The sequence below is a fragment of the Equus asinus genome, chromosome 30 (assembly GCF_041296235.1).
Source record: "Equus asinus isolate D_3611 breed Donkey chromosome 30, EquAss-T2T_v2, whole genome shotgun sequence".
Classification (NCBI taxonomy): domain Eukaryota; kingdom Metazoa; phylum Chordata; class Mammalia; order Perissodactyla; family Equidae; genus Equus; species Equus asinus.
The window spans coordinates 2,725,127-2,744,090 of NC_091819.1; the positions used below are offsets into that span (position 1 = coordinate 2,725,127).

The 18,964-nt window shown below is 40.2% G+C and overlaps 1 protein-coding gene across 12 annotated transcripts in view; it reads right to left on the bottom strand.

Moving 5' to 3' along the window:
• The window catches only part of NR5A2 (nuclear receptor subfamily 5 group A member 2), a 130,980-nt gene that overhangs the window by 74,205 nt on the left and 37,811 nt on the right, over nucleotides 1-18,964 (bottom strand). The gene's annotated exons all lie outside the window — the stretch shown is intronic.

Consider the following 18,964-nt stretch of genomic DNA (forward strand, 5'->3'; position numbering starts at 1 on the left):
CCATGAGGCCATGACTCTATCAGGCAGCCGCAAGCTAATCCCTTTATGTCTTCCACTTTTCTAGAGAATGCTTCCTTTATTTACTCAAGGTCTGTGAGGATTTATGCAGAACACAGCTATCCTGTACACAGAATAGAAGTCCCTGCAAAGATGCTGAGAAGTGAAATGCAAGATATTGAGTTTCATTTTCCCAATTATTCCCATTGTAAGATGGGAGAGATACCCTTTGGATGGAAGGCGTGCTTCTCTAACGGAGGCTGGTGAGGGTGGGGGGGGAAACGCATCCTCAAGAAAGAGAGAATTGTATTCATCTCCATTGCCTCTGGGTTTCACACAACAGAAGTAATACTCAATTTAAGTAATTTTGTTTGCATTTTATTCTAAGTATAGATCACACAGAAAATGGGTATAATAGTTATACGAAAATATTATTTACACTTTCCATATGTATACGCTGTTCTGTGAGGGAAAGCATCCTTCACAGAAAGAGGAAGAGCTGTGTTGTGTGGTTCCGTGTGTTTAGGGGCATCCTCATGGCTTTCTAGCACATATTGGCTCACATATACTACGTTCCTGACTGTTCGTTGACTTGCTGTGTCTACAGAGTGAGCTGGTGGGTTGTTTTGTTGAGTGGGCTGGTCAATTCATGTCAAACAAGAAAGTAATTCAGCCAACTCATTAAGTTAATTAATTTTTTAATTGAACTGACCAATGGTTTCCAGATTATGCAGACACAGGCCTGGAGATGGGCTGTTACAACACGTCAAATCTACAGCAGCTCTGTCTTGAGGCAGCTGCTCATACAATTAATACCCTATTGTATTTGAGTGTTAAGAAAGTAGCATTATGGTGTGGGTGGGGTCCTGATAATTGGAATAGCAAAGATGCAACAAGAGGAGCATATGGTTTTTAAATTAGTCTGTCACATGTCCTCATCTTAATGATGTTGGCCATTACACACAAGTTAGAAAGCAAAGGATTTCCAGGTCCAACATGGAGCACTTTTCCTATTATTTCTTTATGACCAATTACAACCTTTCCCTGCCAAAAAATATTTTTAAAATCTTTCTTGACTATGATTCAGAAGCTAGAAGATACCAAATAGTAATCATAACTCACTCATAGGATAGAAGTCCTAAAGTATCCCAGCAACGCAGAACCAGCCAGTGCTCAAGGCTGGATGAGTTTGCACAGCACTGTCCTATTTTAGTTCCTTGGGGCCCATTCAGCTGTGTCTGAACAGCCTGCTCATTTGGCACTAGAGCCCCGAACACGGCAGATCAGACCAAGACACCTGGGCATCTTATTGTTATCTCAGTTGCTCAAAGAGTGCTCCAACAGAGCCTGAGCAAGCGATAGACTGCATCCCCTTCCTGAATGTGACCTCCTGCCTTCACAAAGGTGGGGGGCATGAGAGGTACAGCCCAAGGTGTGGAATCTTGCAAAGATCTAAAGAGGCTATTTTTCATGTGAAAATAGTTAGATTTCAACAATCAAAGTGGTATTTCACAGAGTGCATAATTATACATCCTAGCTGTACGTCCTTCTAGTTCTTCAATGTGAGTCACCACCACAGCACGGCAACTGACAGACAGGTGGAATCTACACATTTTTTTTTTTTTAAAAAATGGGAAATGTTTGCTTGTTGTCTTGTTCCTACCTTATTTCTAGAATTCATACGGCCCATTACTTCAAGGTCATGTAAATGTCTTACGAGCCAGATTCACCAAGCACCACTTCCTCAGTGTTTCTGCGGTTAAACGATCATGCATAGCCAGGGATGGCAGTGAGTCTAGATAATAAGGTACACAGGGTGACTCCTGGGCCCTAAAGATCACATTGGGAGGGTATCTTTTAATTTAGAAATGAACTTGGGTAACATCAATGTTACAAAAACCATCTGCCTAGATTCCAATAAATTGAGTCCCTACGTTGAGCACACTAGATTTATAAACACTATGGAAGAAAAACAAGACTGCCCATTGTAGAAAAGCAACTTATTTGTTTTAAAAGCTTTTCTTCTGAGCAACAGATAAACGAGTAGAAGACTGTAACACTGGGAACCAAAAGGACCTCCAAAGTGAGGATGTGAGGACGTCCACCTTGCCGTGGGTGGTGCCCCTGCTGGAATCCTGGGGCTCAGAAAGCCATCCATCTCCATTGGCACGCGAGCTCATCAGCTCAAGGAGGAAAGCGCCAATGAGCTCTCAGATCAATATGGAGAAGGATGGAGATTGATCTCATCCCAGAGTGAGTGCATCAACGAGCTCTTCTGTATGACCTTTGCCCCATGGTACAAATTAGACTCCACCACAAACCACATCCTTGAATGAGGATCTTTGGTCTTTGCTCGCTTTTAATAAAGCACACTGCAGGCAGACCTCAAAGATGACTATCAAAAAATACAGCGCATCTTTTGTATAACCCAGGAGGTCTTACAGAATTAGTATAGTATGTCTGAAATTATGGATACGATCACATAAATGCATGCTTTTAAAACCAAGGATATTCTTTTAAAAGCATGTTTCTTTGGTCACTAAAGGTGCTGGATATGTTTCTCAGCAGGAAGCCCTGTGAATGGCTCCACTTCATTCTCTCCTAAGAGTTCAGGGAGAGACAGCTGCACCCAAGATCCGTGCTTCTCAAACTTGACCGCAATTCACCTGGGAATCTTGTTAAAATGTAGGTTCTGATTCAGCCGGTCTGGGATGGGGATTCTGCACAGCTACCAAGCTGACCAGTGAGGCCAATGATGATTGCATATAGCACCCGTTGAATAAAAGCTCTAGAAAATTCCAGCAAATAGATATTCCTCTCCACCCTGACCCCGCCACCCGTGCATTTGTGTGCACACACGGTCTCACCTCCCGCCCCCAACACTTTAGGCACAGGAATAAGGTACAAAAACAATACAATATGATGGCAAAGAGTAAGGGCTGTGGGATGAGACAGGACTGATGCAAACCCAGGCTCCACCAGTGGCCAAGAGATGAGTGTGACCTTGGGCAAATAACCTAACTCCTTGAGCCTTATTTTATTCCAGCTTCAGTCAAATTCCAATTAATATTGACACCCCTGCCCCTTGTGGCAAGGGTTAATTGAGCTGTGTGCACAGAACTCAGGACAAGGCTTGGGCTCAACAAATAATAGCTATTGTTAGAGTTCATCACTCTTCCATAAAAGTCAGAGCTCGCCCTTCACCCTTCACTCACCTGACCCTTACAAAGCAGAGTTCAATACAAACTGGAAAATTCAAGAATAACACCAGGCTTTTGTTTAGACATGGTCTCCCCGCTAATTTTCCCACCTATTTTGGGGGCCAATCAGACATAAACTAGCTGTTGGGAAGGCCCGGAGGGATCTTGACCTCAGAAAGGTGAGCACAGTGGTACCCAGCTGCCCCTAACAGCAACCCAAAGTGGTCAAGGTCCAGGGTTGCACCAGTCTAAGAGTGAGTTTGTGTGGGGAGGGGGCCAAGGCCGACACACGGGGAACGCCTGCGCCTGTTTGTCAGTGACCTACACACACGTCTGTGCTGCCCACGGCTGCCCTGGCCTCGCTGATTCTGCCAGCCCTGCCCAGGAAAGTCAGAGAAGTATTTCTGTTCCCCTCGGTGTCTCTCTTGACACTCCCACTTCCTTGTTGATTTGAAAATTCCAGTTTAGGAATTGCATTCACTTGGCAAGAAGCTTTAATTCAGTACAAGAGAGTAAATACACACAAAATTCACAGTATTTAAATCAGTGGTTTTCCAAGTGTGGTCAGAGGGTCCAGGAGGTTAAAACTGTTTTCTCCATTATTCTAAGATGTCACTTGCCCTTTTGACCCTCTACCTCTCACAACTGTACAAAGCTACAGGACGTAATGACGTCATACTCTGGTGGCAAAGAGAATGTGTACTTGTGTGTTTTAACCATGTCTCAGTTTCAACTCCTAATACATTCACATTGACAGTTAAAATGCACATTAATATCATTGACATATTAATGTAAATGGATTTCTGACAAGTTAAGAATTTTGTGGAGTAACAACTGAGTTCAAAACTTGGAGCTAGAGCTTATAAGAGGAAACAGTGACAAGTAAGGCGCAGGGAAGAGCTAGGGAGATGGACACATAAGTGACACTGGGGGCTAAATGATCACCATTGTCCCAGACTTTGTCAGCTGGTCCCAATTTGAAATATTTCCACGACTACATTCAGACTCGTCAAACCAATGGCTTTGAGTTTGGTGGTGGTGGAAAACAACCCTATATATATATATATATATATATATTAGCTAAAATAGAACAAGCAAAATACTATAGTAATTTAGCAAAGAGGGTAATTAATTCCAGCCCAAGCAACCGAGGAAGTTTCTTGGAATTGGTATTTAAGCTCAGCCGTGTATAATAAATGCTGTGAAGGGGTATTTAAGCAAAGAGAACGATGTGAGCCAAAGCACAGAGGTGTGAAGACTGCAAAAGAAGTAGAGGCAAGGCTGGGTAGTGTGGTGTGTCTAGTCGGGGAGTGGGCTGTGGGGTGGGAGACGAAGAGATAATGATAACATATCGAGGAGTTTTAACTTTTTCTGTACACGCAATGGAAAGTTGAGAGGCGATCAGATCAGAAAACCTAGGACAATCTCTGAAGGAGTGTGTTCTGAGAGTACAGGGAGGAAGGAAATTGAGGACTAAAGGAGGCCTTTTGGAGGTGATGCCGCTGGCGAACATTCACACGTTCTGCAAGCAATTCAGAATGCCGCTGTGAAGTCTGGACGGGAAGGCACGTTGTCAGTGGGCTCGTGGGTGACATCACTAAGATGTGTAGTGTAAGAAGGTAAGGGCACCAACAGCAGAACTTGGAGAAAAATACTGTGGAGGTGTTGGATTTTGGAAGGAGGGGAGCCAGTGAAGGAACTTGAAAGGAGCGATCAGAGGAACACTGAGGGGTGACAGAGAAGTCTGTGCCACAGGGAGTCTCAGGGATGCCAAATGGAGAAGCCGAGCTCTGAGAGGCTGTGGCCAAGGTCAGTGATACTGGTTAAGATTGGTGAATGTCATCCCTCATTAAGAAGTTGGTAGCACAGCCTCCTTGCTGGCCCGGCGTTAGAACGGCACGCACACAGCGTTGGCCGTGGAGACACCAGGAAGCCGAGGTGGAGCAGAGGGCATAGGTACCGTGATCAGAAAAAGCAGGATGGAGACAGGCAGGGAGACTGGTGAGGGAGGTGGGCGGTGTTTGTTTTTTAGGCCAGGCGCTTTGCACATACCCCTGGACTGACGGGACCTAGTGGAGTGGGAAGATTAAAACACGAGCGCTGGATCAAAGAACAGAGAGAAGTGAGAGGAAACGGGATGGAGGTACAAGTGGGAAAATTAGGAGGGAGGGGACCCACCTCCCAAACTCCATAAGAGGCTGAGTGGGCAGTGAACTGAAAGTACAGATTTGCATCTTTCTTGAGAACACGGTTTGAGAGGAAGTGTGTACATGCGTGTATGTGTGTGTGTTGGTGTAGGAGGGTGTGAGTGGTTGTGTGTATTGACAGAGGAAGGGTATGTATGTGGCTAAAACAGGGCAGACAAAAGTCAGAGCGAAAAGGCAGAATTCACGTGAATAAAGCCCCTTCAGCAACTACAATTGGCCTCCCCTTTGTTTATTTGTCCCCAGTTTTAACCCAGGTCAGGGTTACAGAGAGAAAAGGGGGTCCCCGTTCGTGCGGTTTTCCTCTCCTCGCGGTTTTCCTCTCCTCGGAGGACCTCTATCCTTGCATTTGCCACATTGTAATGTAGTTATCTGAGTTTTTTAAATTTGTAAAAAAGTTTCCAGAACTCATTGTCTCCCCACCCTCATACCTTTCCATTAATAATAGACATAATTATTGGGCAGAAATAAGCCTTGTTTCACATGCTAATAAACGGAAGACAGACAGTCACTCACAGCAGTGAAGGAATCTTATTTGGCTCTCGGGTTCTTTTCCCTCTGCACCCTGACCCCCACCAGCACCTCCAGATCCTTACCATGGAGTTACATAGGCTGACAATCTCGCAACTCCCATCTCCTTCCCCCATCCTTCACAGTGACCTCGGACGAGGCAGCCTTACATCAGGCCCAAGAGAAATGGGAGAGAGTTACCCAGACAAAGGAAATTATCTTATAAGATCCAATTTAACTATGGAGCAGATATCAAAGGCCTATGAATAAACGTACTTGGTTTCAACAATAAATTGTGTTGGTCTTTAGCAGGTGTGTCTTTGTATTAGAATTTCCAAAATGTAATTCTTGCTTTGGTAATGTTGAAATATAACTTCAGGAAGAGCATTCCAGCACCTTCTCTCCTCACCACCCCCCCCCCCATAGCATTTGTATTTCTATTTTTACACATGGGCCTCCTCTTCTTTGCAGTTAGAGACCATTTCTAATTCATCTCTGTGTATCCAGGTTCTAGCACAATGCACTCTGCAACTATTATTTTATTTAATTTTAAAATACCAGGTAAGGTGTACACTGTCCCTATTTTATAGACAAGGACACGAAAGTTGAGTTAAATTACTTTCCTAAGGACACACGGCCAGCAAGTGCAGAGTTGGGATTTGAGGCCAAGACTTTTGGACTCCAAAGCCCGTCTAATTTCCACATCAGGAGGCCTCTGTTGTGATGAAAGGGAAGCAACTAGTTATCCAGCACCTTGCACTAAGCCAAAGTATTTGTTGAATGAATCAGATGCAGCACCAGAGATTTTGAAGCATCAATTACATGTCTGTCCCTGATCCTCCCCCGATTCCCGAGAGGAGGAGCCTTACTCCAGATCAGCAGTAACTCACACTGGAGCCTCCTCAGGGCAAAGCCTGGACACCTCTGCATGCCCATCCTCTTCAAGTCATTTGACCTGGCACAAAGCTGCTCACATTGTGGGCCTGTGACAGAATTCTTAATGTATTAGATTTCAGCAATGTTCAACTGCAGCATTATTTGTGGCTGGAAAACCTGCTCCTCCTTTGTAAGTATGTTTGTTTTCCCATTACATTTTATATTTATGGGTATAGGACGCTTTGATACTGCATTTTGTTATGCCAAAAATGTTTATTGTTCTTGGATTATCAAATCAATGAATTAGAGAAGTTACTACAAAAGGATTAATGTGTCTTTACTGAAACTGCATGATGTAACTCATGATTCCCCAAGAATAATGGCAGATCTCTGAAGTTTACACAAATAAGAGGTTTGTGAGTTTATCTGAAAGTCTATACATGGGTATCATTTAGCTGTAACATGGAAAAATACTCCTAGAGATTCCATCAAGCTTTAAAATCGTTTGATCTTAATTCATATGATTTCCACCCTCCTCTGGGATTAGTTCACCTACCTAAAGTTACTAACTATAAATTTATGGAAATATTATTCTCCTTATTAATCGTTATTGTTCTTTTTTCCCTTGATTCTGGGCTTCAGAAAGGAATATTATTCTTTTTTCTTTTTTTGCTGAGGAAGATGGTCCCTGAGCTAACATCTGTGCCCATCTTCCTCTATTTTGTATGTGGGATGCTGCCACAGCATGGCTCAATGAGTAGTGTGTAGGTCCATGCCTGGGATCCAAACTCGTGAACACTGGGCTGCTAAAGCAGAGTGCGTGAACTTAACCACTACGCCACTGAACCAGCCCTGGATACTATTAAAATAATCCTTGAACATATCCAGGGAACATACTTATACTCACAATATATAGTGGGTGGGATAACTGTGAGGTCTCTTAGAGGCTTAACCAGAGCGGAAGCAGAAACATTCCATTACTTGTACAGTTTAATCCTTGATTAGGTTAGTTGGCTAAATTATAAATGCTTTGTATAAGTTAGTCAAAAAAATTATTTTTTATTATTTTAAACTACTAAAATTATTAATTATTTAAATTATTCTAAAAAGATTCATAATCACTAAAATATGTATAAAATAAAATATATTCCTCGAGAAAGGGGATTTTGTTTGTATTCTTTGTGTTGAATCTCCAAGTCCTAAAATGTTAACTGACACTTGATAGGTATTGACTGAATAAAAGAAGGAATCTTAAAAGTGTCTGACCAGCCCTATGGTAATCACACGGCACATTGATTACCTCAATTGCGTAAGTGGAAGGAAATCTGGAGTTCATATTTCTTTGTAGGACCTCGTGGTTGCACACATGACCTAGTCTTTCATTACCCAGGGACAATTAAGAGGCTGTACAGGAATCCATAGAATGCATAAAAATTCTTATCACCTCACCATCTGAATTGGTTTGAAAACCATACAGGCTCACATATTTAAATTTTAAATTACTGAAACGTGATATGAAAACAGCGGAAACATCACAGGAGAAGTGCATTGAGACTCACCTAGATAACAAATGAGAATATTTGTTACTTAAGAAGAGGCAGCTGGAATGAATGCTTCAGGATGAAATGGATGGGTCTCAAGCTGAACTACTGTATACATTCTTTTAAAATTCCTTCTTACTCTGCCCTACGGTATTTGTAGGTAAACCAATAAAAATCAAATTGTTTAAGTAATGACAAATTCGCAATCCTGTTTTACGTTGTTGATAGTCTATCTGTAACCTATTGTCTCTTTGAAAGTTACCATTAGAAATCCGAGTTCTGAAAAACACCTTAACTGGCAGAAAAATTGTGACTTCTTACCTTTAAGTAAAAAAAATGTGTTGTTACTTTAAAAAATCAGAATTTCACAGTCCAAAACTTTCTAACATGAAAAACTCAGAGACCTATAGCCTGAGTTTAGTTTCTTAGGGCTTACATTAGAAGGGCCATCCTAATTCCAGAAAAAAAATGTAAATGCTTTTCAGGTAGCTTGCATACATTTTTAGATTAAAAACTGATTAATAAATGTCAAAGCTTTGTAGATTCACAGCCAGTGTTTTGAGGGCTTATGTTGAGAAGCTGACAACTAATTAGAAAAGCCCGACTGGAGTGATCAATTACTCAGATCAACATCAGGTGCCTATCACAGACACGGACATGGGAATCCTGTCTCCCTTAAGTAACGTACTAAAGTCGTGAGTCTAAAACCTTCTAACGTGAAATATGAAAGTACAGCAGTCTGAATATATTAAAACTCCTTCCAAATAATGAATTGACTCTGATGTGTATTCGACACATAAAGGACATTTCTTTTGTTTCAGTTTGATTCCTATTTTTATAATTTGTTTTATATTTTTACAATGACGAATGTGAACCAGATAATTAACTAATACAAAAGTACCCTGGTGCAAAAAATGGTGATGTTCTCATAACAACAAGAAGAAATCATTTTTTGTTCTTTAAGGAACTTTTGGAACTGTCTACATAGATATGGTCATAATTTCTAGAATGTAAACATACTGATCTTTTGAGAAGCGCATCTGTTGTACCTAAGCCGGTTCAGCATCTTTCCCCTAATCCAGAGATTTTCCTCAACTAATGATAACAAAAATTTCCTTTTAAAAACAAGCTTTCGGGGAGCATTTGCCTGTCAGATATCTGCTGTTCCCTCCCCTCAATGAGAACTAACTCTCTCCGGCATTTAGGAAAAAAGGAAGCCCTTAAATAGATTCGAACCATAGGAAAACCAGAAATAGATGCAGCAGACACCTGCTGACGAACAGTGACAAATCCCACTGACACTACAGTGACCCCCAGTTAGTCAAGATTTAATTAAGGGTATAATTAAGTCAGCGGAACAGAACACTAATGAGTGGGTTTTTTTTAATACGGGTAATTACACGTAAAAATACAAAGTGTGGTGGAGACCTAAATATATCATTAAAATGAACAGTATAGAATAACAGACAGAGTGCTAACTATGCCTCGTCTATGGCTGTTAAAAAAAAAGTTGAATGTGTCTCAGGTTGAATAATACTCAGGCAAGTTTATGTTGGCTCCACGCTGGGAACATTTGTTATTCTAATTTTGCAACAATAAGCGGCTATGTGTATTGAGATCCTGTTTTCAATGCAGATTCCATTGGCTTTGAAGTCTGTCTGCGTTTAGCATTTTGTCCAACTGCAAATGAGCAATTAAGAGACTGTTTGCAAGTATGTGGCTTCCTATGGATCAGCTCATGGAGGTGTCCATCTGAGCTTGGAGACCTGGACAGATGCAGCCGACTGGCGTTATTGACCAATTCAGAATGAGCTTCCATTATGTGAGATCCTCTGATTTGATCTTTGCTTTAGGCATCGACAAAACCCACAGGATTGTGGTCTACTGACTGGGAAATATCCGCGAGGAAGGGTCAGTATGACTGAAATAAAATTGGTAACTTTTCGAACATGAAAATGAGGCATTTAGGTCACAAGCAAAAAAAGACTAAAACAACCACATTCTTTCATTGAAAAGCATGCCTGTGGGTTTTAGGACCTGTCCTTCTGCTGGATTGTTTTATCTATGGTACCCCCAACTGGGGGCTTGAAGTCCTTGGCCTCCTTTTATCCGTTTATCAAGCAACAAGTGGAAAAGCAGATTCTCTTGCCCGCTGACACTCCTCATTGCACTCTCTCTACAATTCGTGATTCTGAAGCTTTCCTTTAAAAAACTTATTACATTTTCTTCCTGCGGGTACTAAACATCTCTCTCCAGCCTTCTCATTTGTAGTCTAACCTGCACTTTGCGATATTTCAGAGGAAACAAAAAGAACATCTTTATAATCCCATTATTAGCAGGGCCAATGGCCAGATACCGCATCTTTCTACCGAGCGCTGGGCTTGATTTTGTCTGAAAAGAGATTGTGATAAGGGGGTCTTGGAAAGTATACATGAAAGTATTTGCAATTTGTTGCACAGCAGTGTCTCTCATGCAAAGACTAAATTCCTATTAGTCCTCATATATGATCCGATTGGTTGCCCAAGATTAACTTCTTATAAATACTAGCATATCTAGGATGTAATGGAAAGTTTCTCCACGTGAAGAATGTGCTTTTGACAAAACTATTGAGGATAAAAAGGCCCACTAATAGAATTTTGACATTTCCTGCAGTGGTGTGAGTACTCACTGAACACCAGGGCAGTGGAACACAAAAGAACTGGAAAGAAAATCCACCTTTTGTTTAGGTAATGAGTTTATAGGGCTCATTCTTTCTTAATGTTTACCATAAAAACGAGCATGATCTCTCTGACAAGGCTGGTATAACAGTGATCAGGCATTATAAAGTCAAAGATTTCATTTATACACACCCCAACCAGAGTTAATAATTAATTAGAGAATACTTGTAAATTAAAGCATATTAGAATTCCTAATATTTCAATGAATATTAAATCTAGGAACATTAGGAGGCAGGGGCTGAGTGCCTTTTGCAGTCTTAGACCCTGTGGCCCAACTTGTTAGAGGACACACAAGGTTAATTCAAGAGACTGGTTCTATTCATCTAGGGAGGAGTTCAATTCATTTGTAACATCTGGACCATTAGACATAATTTTGGGTAGCGTTGTCCGGTGGTTCTTGTTAGGCAAATTACTCATTGGTCTCTGTGTAAAGCATCTTTTTCACGCCCTTCCCCTAAATCACCTCAAACTTTCCCAATACAATAATAAAACAGAGTAAGCCATTTATTGCATCTTCAGCCATTTGCGAGGGAGTGCAAAACAGTTATAGAGTCGAAGCTATTTGGTGATATGTGTCTTACAGAAGCAACGTTCGAACCCAGATGACTGAATATTGCCCTGAGCTCGTCTTACCAGACTGACACACATGTTTCATTCCCAACATCCCTTTCACCCCCTTTTTTTTTTTGGGCAAGGCCGCCCTTATCAAGTTCTGTATGAATGAACAGAAGTGTCTTTCATCCCCCACTTGCCTCCTGGTTCAAAAGGAACTACCGAAATATCAGCCACAGAAATCCAACAGCCTGCCAACGGGCTTGCACACGTCCTGTTCTTAAAGGCACGTGAAAGGTTAGAGAGCTCAGCAAAATTTTTATGTACGGGAGCAGGCCCAAGGAAAACTCACCCGCCATAACCAATTGTGGACAGAGGATCATCTATCAGCAGACAAATGCAGGAACTCCAGAATGTCTCTCCTCAAATGAAATAATATATCTTTGAAAGCCAATGCCCGTTTTAGGCCCGAGGCCCATATATCAAGCCTGAGAGGCTGGTGGAATCGCTCCAGGGCCATTAACCTTCCACCTGTTTCCCCTTGTCCTTCAGGATGAGACCCTGCCCTTGATTTTACGCCCTTACCCTGTTCATCTTCCGACAGAGTGGAAATGTAAAGCAGCAGGCCTGTGAAATAATTCAAAGGCAATGGACCAGGGGCACGGTTACAAATCTCTGCCACTGGCACTGTGACTTATGCCGGCAGTTTGTCACACATGAGCCAGGTGACCTCTGTGACATAACAGAGAAAAATATCGCCGGAGATCAAAGATGGGATTCAGAGCGCTCTAAGTAACTCTGCTCCACAGGGTGAGCGGGTTATCTGGTGTCCAAGGATTTCCCCTCATACCGATAACATTTGTTCCAGAGAAATGGAAAAGGTAGGCCAGGACTCCCTAATTGAAATCATTTCTGTCAAGGAGAAGTGGGGCCTTTCCTGTAACACGGGGATTAGAATCTCTTTTTTCTTGATAATGCCTTCTAGTTGCTATGAATGCCAGAACTAGGCAACATAAATCTACCTAATTTGACCTTAATACAGAGATATTAACAGTGTTTGGAAAAAGGAAAAGTGAGCCCATTTAGAATTTGTCAGGTTGAGAACTTAAAAGCTATCGTTATGAAGATAAAAGAAAGTTTTCCTGAAGTTTATAAATTTTCTAAGTGAAATAAGTAGTTTAGTAAATTTTCTGAGACTTACGCTATTCATTAAAATGAATCCTACATGTTTGGTTATATATTATATGTAAAAACACCCCAATAGTAACTAAAGGATCAATGAGATTGTATGCATGAAGTTACCTTAAAAGTCCAAAGCTTTCTCCCAATGATAACAGAATTTAGGAAAATGTAGAATTGCCCATGAACGGCTTAAAAAAAAACAGAAAGGTATACTGGAAGGAAATTAGCAGTTTAAATAGTCTTAAAACTGAATTGGAATTTCTAGTTTGTATATATTACTTAAATTATGACTTTCTCCAGTCATTTTCTGCATTCCAGTATTGCCCAGGCCTATGATCTCTTTGGTAGGAGCGTTTAATTTTGAATTTTTCATAAATTAAAAACAACCACCAGTCTCGGTTCACTGACAGAGATGCGAGCACACCTTAGCTCATTCATTTCCTGTTCTAGGGCAAGGGCTCCACCTGGGCCATAGAGGCATCCTTTGTCCCTCTGTATCCTAGTCTTGCACACACAGCATCTCTTTCCGCTCTGCGGGACTTGAGTCGGCCAATTCATGTGTGTTTTCATTCTTTAAGCATGCTGACACTAATGTCAGATTTCCTAGCATGTGGAGATGTTAGAAAATAGAGAATGGTCAACTTAAAACAATAATGAGAAAGTTCTGATGTTAAAGTTTGCAGCAATTTTAAAATGCCTGCTTAAATCTTCACAGAAATGTGAGGATACCAACTGCCTTTAGAGAGCCACAGAGTTCCTGACCTGGGACCACGCCTGGGTTTCCAGGGGTGTGAGAAGCCCTCGGACTGCATGAGAAATCTTCTGTACACCCGTTTTTCTGGGAAGATAAGAGCTCTGATTGGATACTCAAAGGTTGTTTGTAATTCAAAGAAGCCACTAACAGTGACTGCTAGAGAGCAGAATTTGAGGTCCTAAAATTTTTTATTATCAAACTAGAATCAAAACCTGTGAGAGCCCAAAAGGATCCTAGAGGTCATCCAGCCGGATCCACCATCTTGCGGATGAGACAACGAAGGCAGAGCAAGAGGAAGTCACGCGACCAGAATTTATTAAAATGATACTTAGAGGAACTAGAACTCCAGACTCTTGCTTCTTAATCTAGGACTCCCTCCACTGTGTGTGATAACGGTATATCCTCTGGCTGTCGTTTAAAAGCCAGATTTTGTTTCAAGTCCCTTAAAATAATTTTTCTGTGATGTAGAAACCTAATTATAAGAGATACCTATGTATTTAAAAGAACATAAAGCATTTTATAATTACGGCCTTAAGCATTTGTTGTTACGGGTAAACATTAAAGTACTTTCATTTGTGGATTAAAATTTGCTTTTATAAAAACAGCACTAGAATGATGGATATTATGCCTCGAATTCTTGGTAGGTTTTCTTCCTGAAAAAAAGATGTGTCATATGACAGGGTAGGCCTAATTTTTAAGTAGTTCTGTTGTCCCTGTTTCATTATAAGCACATTTTCAAGCTTCTCTATAAATTAATATTTAATTTGCACACATAAATCCACTGTCTCTCTTACAGTTAAGTATGAGTTAACAGACGCTCCTCTGTAATATTCACAAAAATCTCAAATTGTGCAATGCCATCTATTACCAATGAATATGTTTCTACTTGATGTTTGATCATTGCGAATTCTCTATACTTCCAAATCATTAACAAAAATACTAAGCAAAGCATGTCATTCGTCTGTCTGAATTCTTAAGACAAAAGTGAGGCATTTGACATTTCCAGTAAACCACTTCAAAACAGTCACTCCTTTTGGAAGGAAATGCTGAACAGCAAAAAAACAATAACAAAAAAACACGAAAATATGCTCTAATAGTAAATTATCCTAAAATTTTTAATGCGTTAATGTCCTATGATTTAAAACAAATAAAATATGGTTAGCCAGCAGCCAAAAAAAAAAAAAAAAAAATTCCTGGGCATGAATCACTGCTTACATTCTTTTCCATCCACAAACAACCTCGTTTGGGAAAGTTGCCACATAGTATCGACAGTGACAACAAATGGCATTGTCCCGTGAACATCTGTTTCCGACTCCCACACTGATACTGCGGGCCGAGTACTTAGGACTTAGTTGGTCTTCACAAGTTGCTGAGCCACAAAGGAACTGGAAATCACTGGTACGTTGAGGTTTTATTATTGGAACACAGGAAAACTTTATCATCATGCTGGGAAGTTCTGTATCTTTTGAAATATTGGAACGGGGGTTATGTTAGCACATTAAACCATGCGGAAGACTACTTCTAAAGAAAAGGGAGGAAAAAAATTGTTTCTTGTCTATTATGTCCTTGGAGCGAGGTTCCCACTCAATCTTCATATAACTTCCTCACCCACCCTCAACTGAAAACTGTTTTGCTTTTTAAAGATGTTATTGAGTTTAGTTTCTTGTTGGAATTGAGAAAAACGAATACCAAAGAATGCTAAGCCAAACATGATAAATAAACACTATTGTTTAACAAAAAAAAAATCAAATGAAATCAGAAGAGCTTTTATAGACCCTTTTATTTTTTCTAAACTCAAACAACTATGCTTGCATTTTCCAAAAACCTGGCTACAGAGGGCTCATAGACTCCTGACTCTAATGTCCTCACCTCCGCCCAGAATGTTAAAAGGAGGAAGGCAAAGAGCTGCCGGGAGAAAAGCCAGTAGGAGTGGGATAAATGGAGAGGTGGACACAGGACACGGACATGGGACTTCTGCCTGTGCAGGTGAACCTGGCTGTAAGGGTCATGGACTCTGCCAACCTATCAATAACCAGTCAAGTGCACACGACCAATTTCTGCCATTTTATACCTTTTTTCGATGTGGCATTGACTTCTAACAAAAGCAATCATGGGAGTGAAAGGTATTCACAGCGGTAATTCCAAATTAACGTCTGTTCAAATTATTTGCGTACTTCAAATTAATTTGCATATCGCTGAAACAAAGAGGCTTCCCTCTTTTTTTTTGTGGTTAAAAATGGGATCACGTATATTAATGAAAGTGCCAGGGGGGATATGCAGTCAACACCTGACCAGCGTGTATTTTTTACACATTTCATTCTAAAAAGACATTGGAACATACTCTGTAAGATACTGTTTACCTTTAACGCTGCACACACTAAACACTCAAAAAATATCTGTTGAACAGATAGCTAAATGAAATAATCACAGAGCTGCCTGGCTGAAAATAGGAAAATAATAAATTTCTACTGGATAGAGATAATCTGAACACTTATTTTGCCTAGAAAATGACCTTTTTACCAGGGCACACATATTGTTTGGGAATAAGTAATTTATGTTTTAAAAAAGAATCTACTTATTACTAAATACCACATCTTAATTTCATATCCTGAAAACCACCAAAAACATGACTATTTAAAAAATCATGACTATCATTACTACTTATGGGAAAATATACCCGAATTTGGGGAAGTTATTTTTTCTTCATTTGATTCTGGTCTATACTGATTAAAAACAAAACAAAAGTACTTGAGATTTGTGTCTCTCTCACTTTTAACTTTATAACCAGTTCTCAAATAATTGCGCTCATAATTAGTTATCAAAAAAGAAAAAAATTTTAATAAACACAATTGGAAATTAGAAGCAGATCTGTAATATTTATGCACAGGAATCCTTTGGTTATAAAAAATAAGACAACATAGAAATGTGTTATATAGGACAACAGTAGCTATGTTTATATTGTCTCTGATGCTTTTCAACTCCCTTTTATCATGACACCAGCTCTTCTCAGGCTCTTGTAAGATGAGTAAGTATGGGCATTTTCCTCCCTTTTTATAGATGAGGCATCCTTCAAGATTGAGTTGATCCAAATGGCACCATTTCTGGAAAGTTTTCCCCGGTGCCCTCTCCATACACGCAGCTCTGCCTGTGTTCCTGCACACGTATCATCTCTATGATACATTCTTTGTAAAGTCTAACTACATGTTCACAAGTCTGTCCCCCAGCCATGCATGGCTTGGGAGCAGGGACCAGGTACATTTATTTACCTTGTATTCCTACTGTTTAGCTTTGTGCCTGGAATATTGAGGGATCAACATACATTTGTTGCATGAATCAGTCAGGAAACTGTGGCTCAGGGGGCTATGTAAATGCTTTGACCCAAGGCATAGAGCTCAGGTGAAACCGAGACCTGACTCCCGGTCCAGGGCTTTCCACTAGGCACCGCTCCCCTTTCCAACTTCAGCTGCATTAACCGATACTCTGTAGATGTCATCTGATAATAACCAAATAAGTCAACAAAAAGGCAAGCAGTCAGTGCTGATTTTAGTAAGGAAGTAAAGATAAAATTCTTCATCACACCTTGTGTCACCCAGAGGAAACATCAGCCTGCCAATTCTACAAACATGCCAGTAAAAGAATTTCCTTGGCCAACAGACAGCATGGAAATGTCCTTTTCGAAAATCCATTAACCCCCTAAATTCATGAGCTTGCTAGAAACATTTCCTATGCCATGGGATACAAGGCTCACTGAGATACTCTTCCCCTTTCTATTTCTGGAATCTTCTTTTGTTCATACTTGCTAATAATAGTGGCAGAGCTGGGGGGTTATTTATAGTCCAGAAAGCAGCAAGACTTGGTGAACACTTTATTCACTTATATTTCCTGTGTTTATTGGTACCTTACCTTTTTGGTAATTAAAAGTTTTCCTCCAAGATTTTATTTAGTAACAAATCACCTGTAAATAGCTTTTCTTTTAATATACGAAAGTCTATATCTAGACTTAATACAATATTTTCCTCCCATTTCCGATTAACTAAAAACAGATTTCAATGGGGGGGGGAATCAACTATGCTTTCTTTCCAAATTTTATATGAAATATTATTATTTGACCTTTAGGTGTTTTGATTAAAAGAATCTCCATGTGACAGATCACGCATTCACAAATCACTCAAATTTTGTCTTTTGACATTGGAGCAAAATTGTTATTATACTTGACCCAAAAGGAATTTATTAAGCAACAGACAAAGACTTAAACATATATTTGGTTAGAAAGCATAGTATTAAAAAAAAGATGTTTCCTCTTCCCCCGGCCACCTCCTCCCCTCGCAATTGCTTGCTGGAAAACAGTGTCTCTATAAATGGTCCCACCCATTTGAAGCCAATGGCTTTTTCTAGTCTAAGAAGCATCCAAAATCAGAAAGATGAATTTTGCCAGATTTTGCTATTCAAGGTCAAGACCTTGATTTTTTGATAAGTGAGTTAGACCCTACCCCTTTGTAAGTATTTGCTTGTGAAGACAGTCATATCAAAGATGAACCAATTTCTTCCCCACCTCGAAGACAACAAAAAAGCATACACTCTCACCCTGAACTGGCGTTCCATATCATGGGGCCCTTTGTTGCACAGCATCAACTCTTTTAACCACAAAGGCAAACTCAAGATACTCTGTGTGCCTCTTTTTTTTAAATTAACCAACTTTTAAGACCTTCGGAAGAAACTATCTGCTAAACATCACCATTGTCTGTGTCTCGGAGCAGTGGGGTGCTGTAACACAGGTGATCCTGGCTCCTTTGGTCTCACTGAATCAGCTCTGCTTTTCACCACAACTTAACATCCCCTAGAATGGAGACAATTAGGGTTTTTTCTGTACAATAGTCTATTTAGAGAAACAATCAGCAGTTAATTAGAGCATTCAATCTCAAAAGCTCTCTTTTAATAAAAATATATATTTTTTTACTCCTCTGCTCTAAAGCTGATGGAACTAAGAGTCAGGAGAAGTGGGAGCAATTAGGCAAACATTTATTTGCCAATTCTCAATATGGGATAATTTAACAACTGGCTTTGCCCTACACTCAAATGTAAGGGAACAACCGATTTGGGGCACCGTTGTTGTTTGAAGTGCCATTTCAATGCGTTTTTATGTAATGTTTTGTTTTGCTAACTTAAAGCTAAACAAATACTCCTTACCCCAGAAACCTTGGTAAAATGTTACATCTGTGCAGCAAAGTGCTTTCTGATCTAAGTTAATTATTGACTCAGTAGGGTTTTTTCCCTCCCTCCTGAAGTGAAGTGGGAAAGGACTAAATGCTGTGGAAAAAATCTACCGCAAAAGCACATGAAATAATATTTTGTGGCTATGAAGCTCCTATCTCTGAAAGCGTTCTGTGTGGTAGATTTGAGTTGGAAATTAAAGAACAGTAATCACAATTGT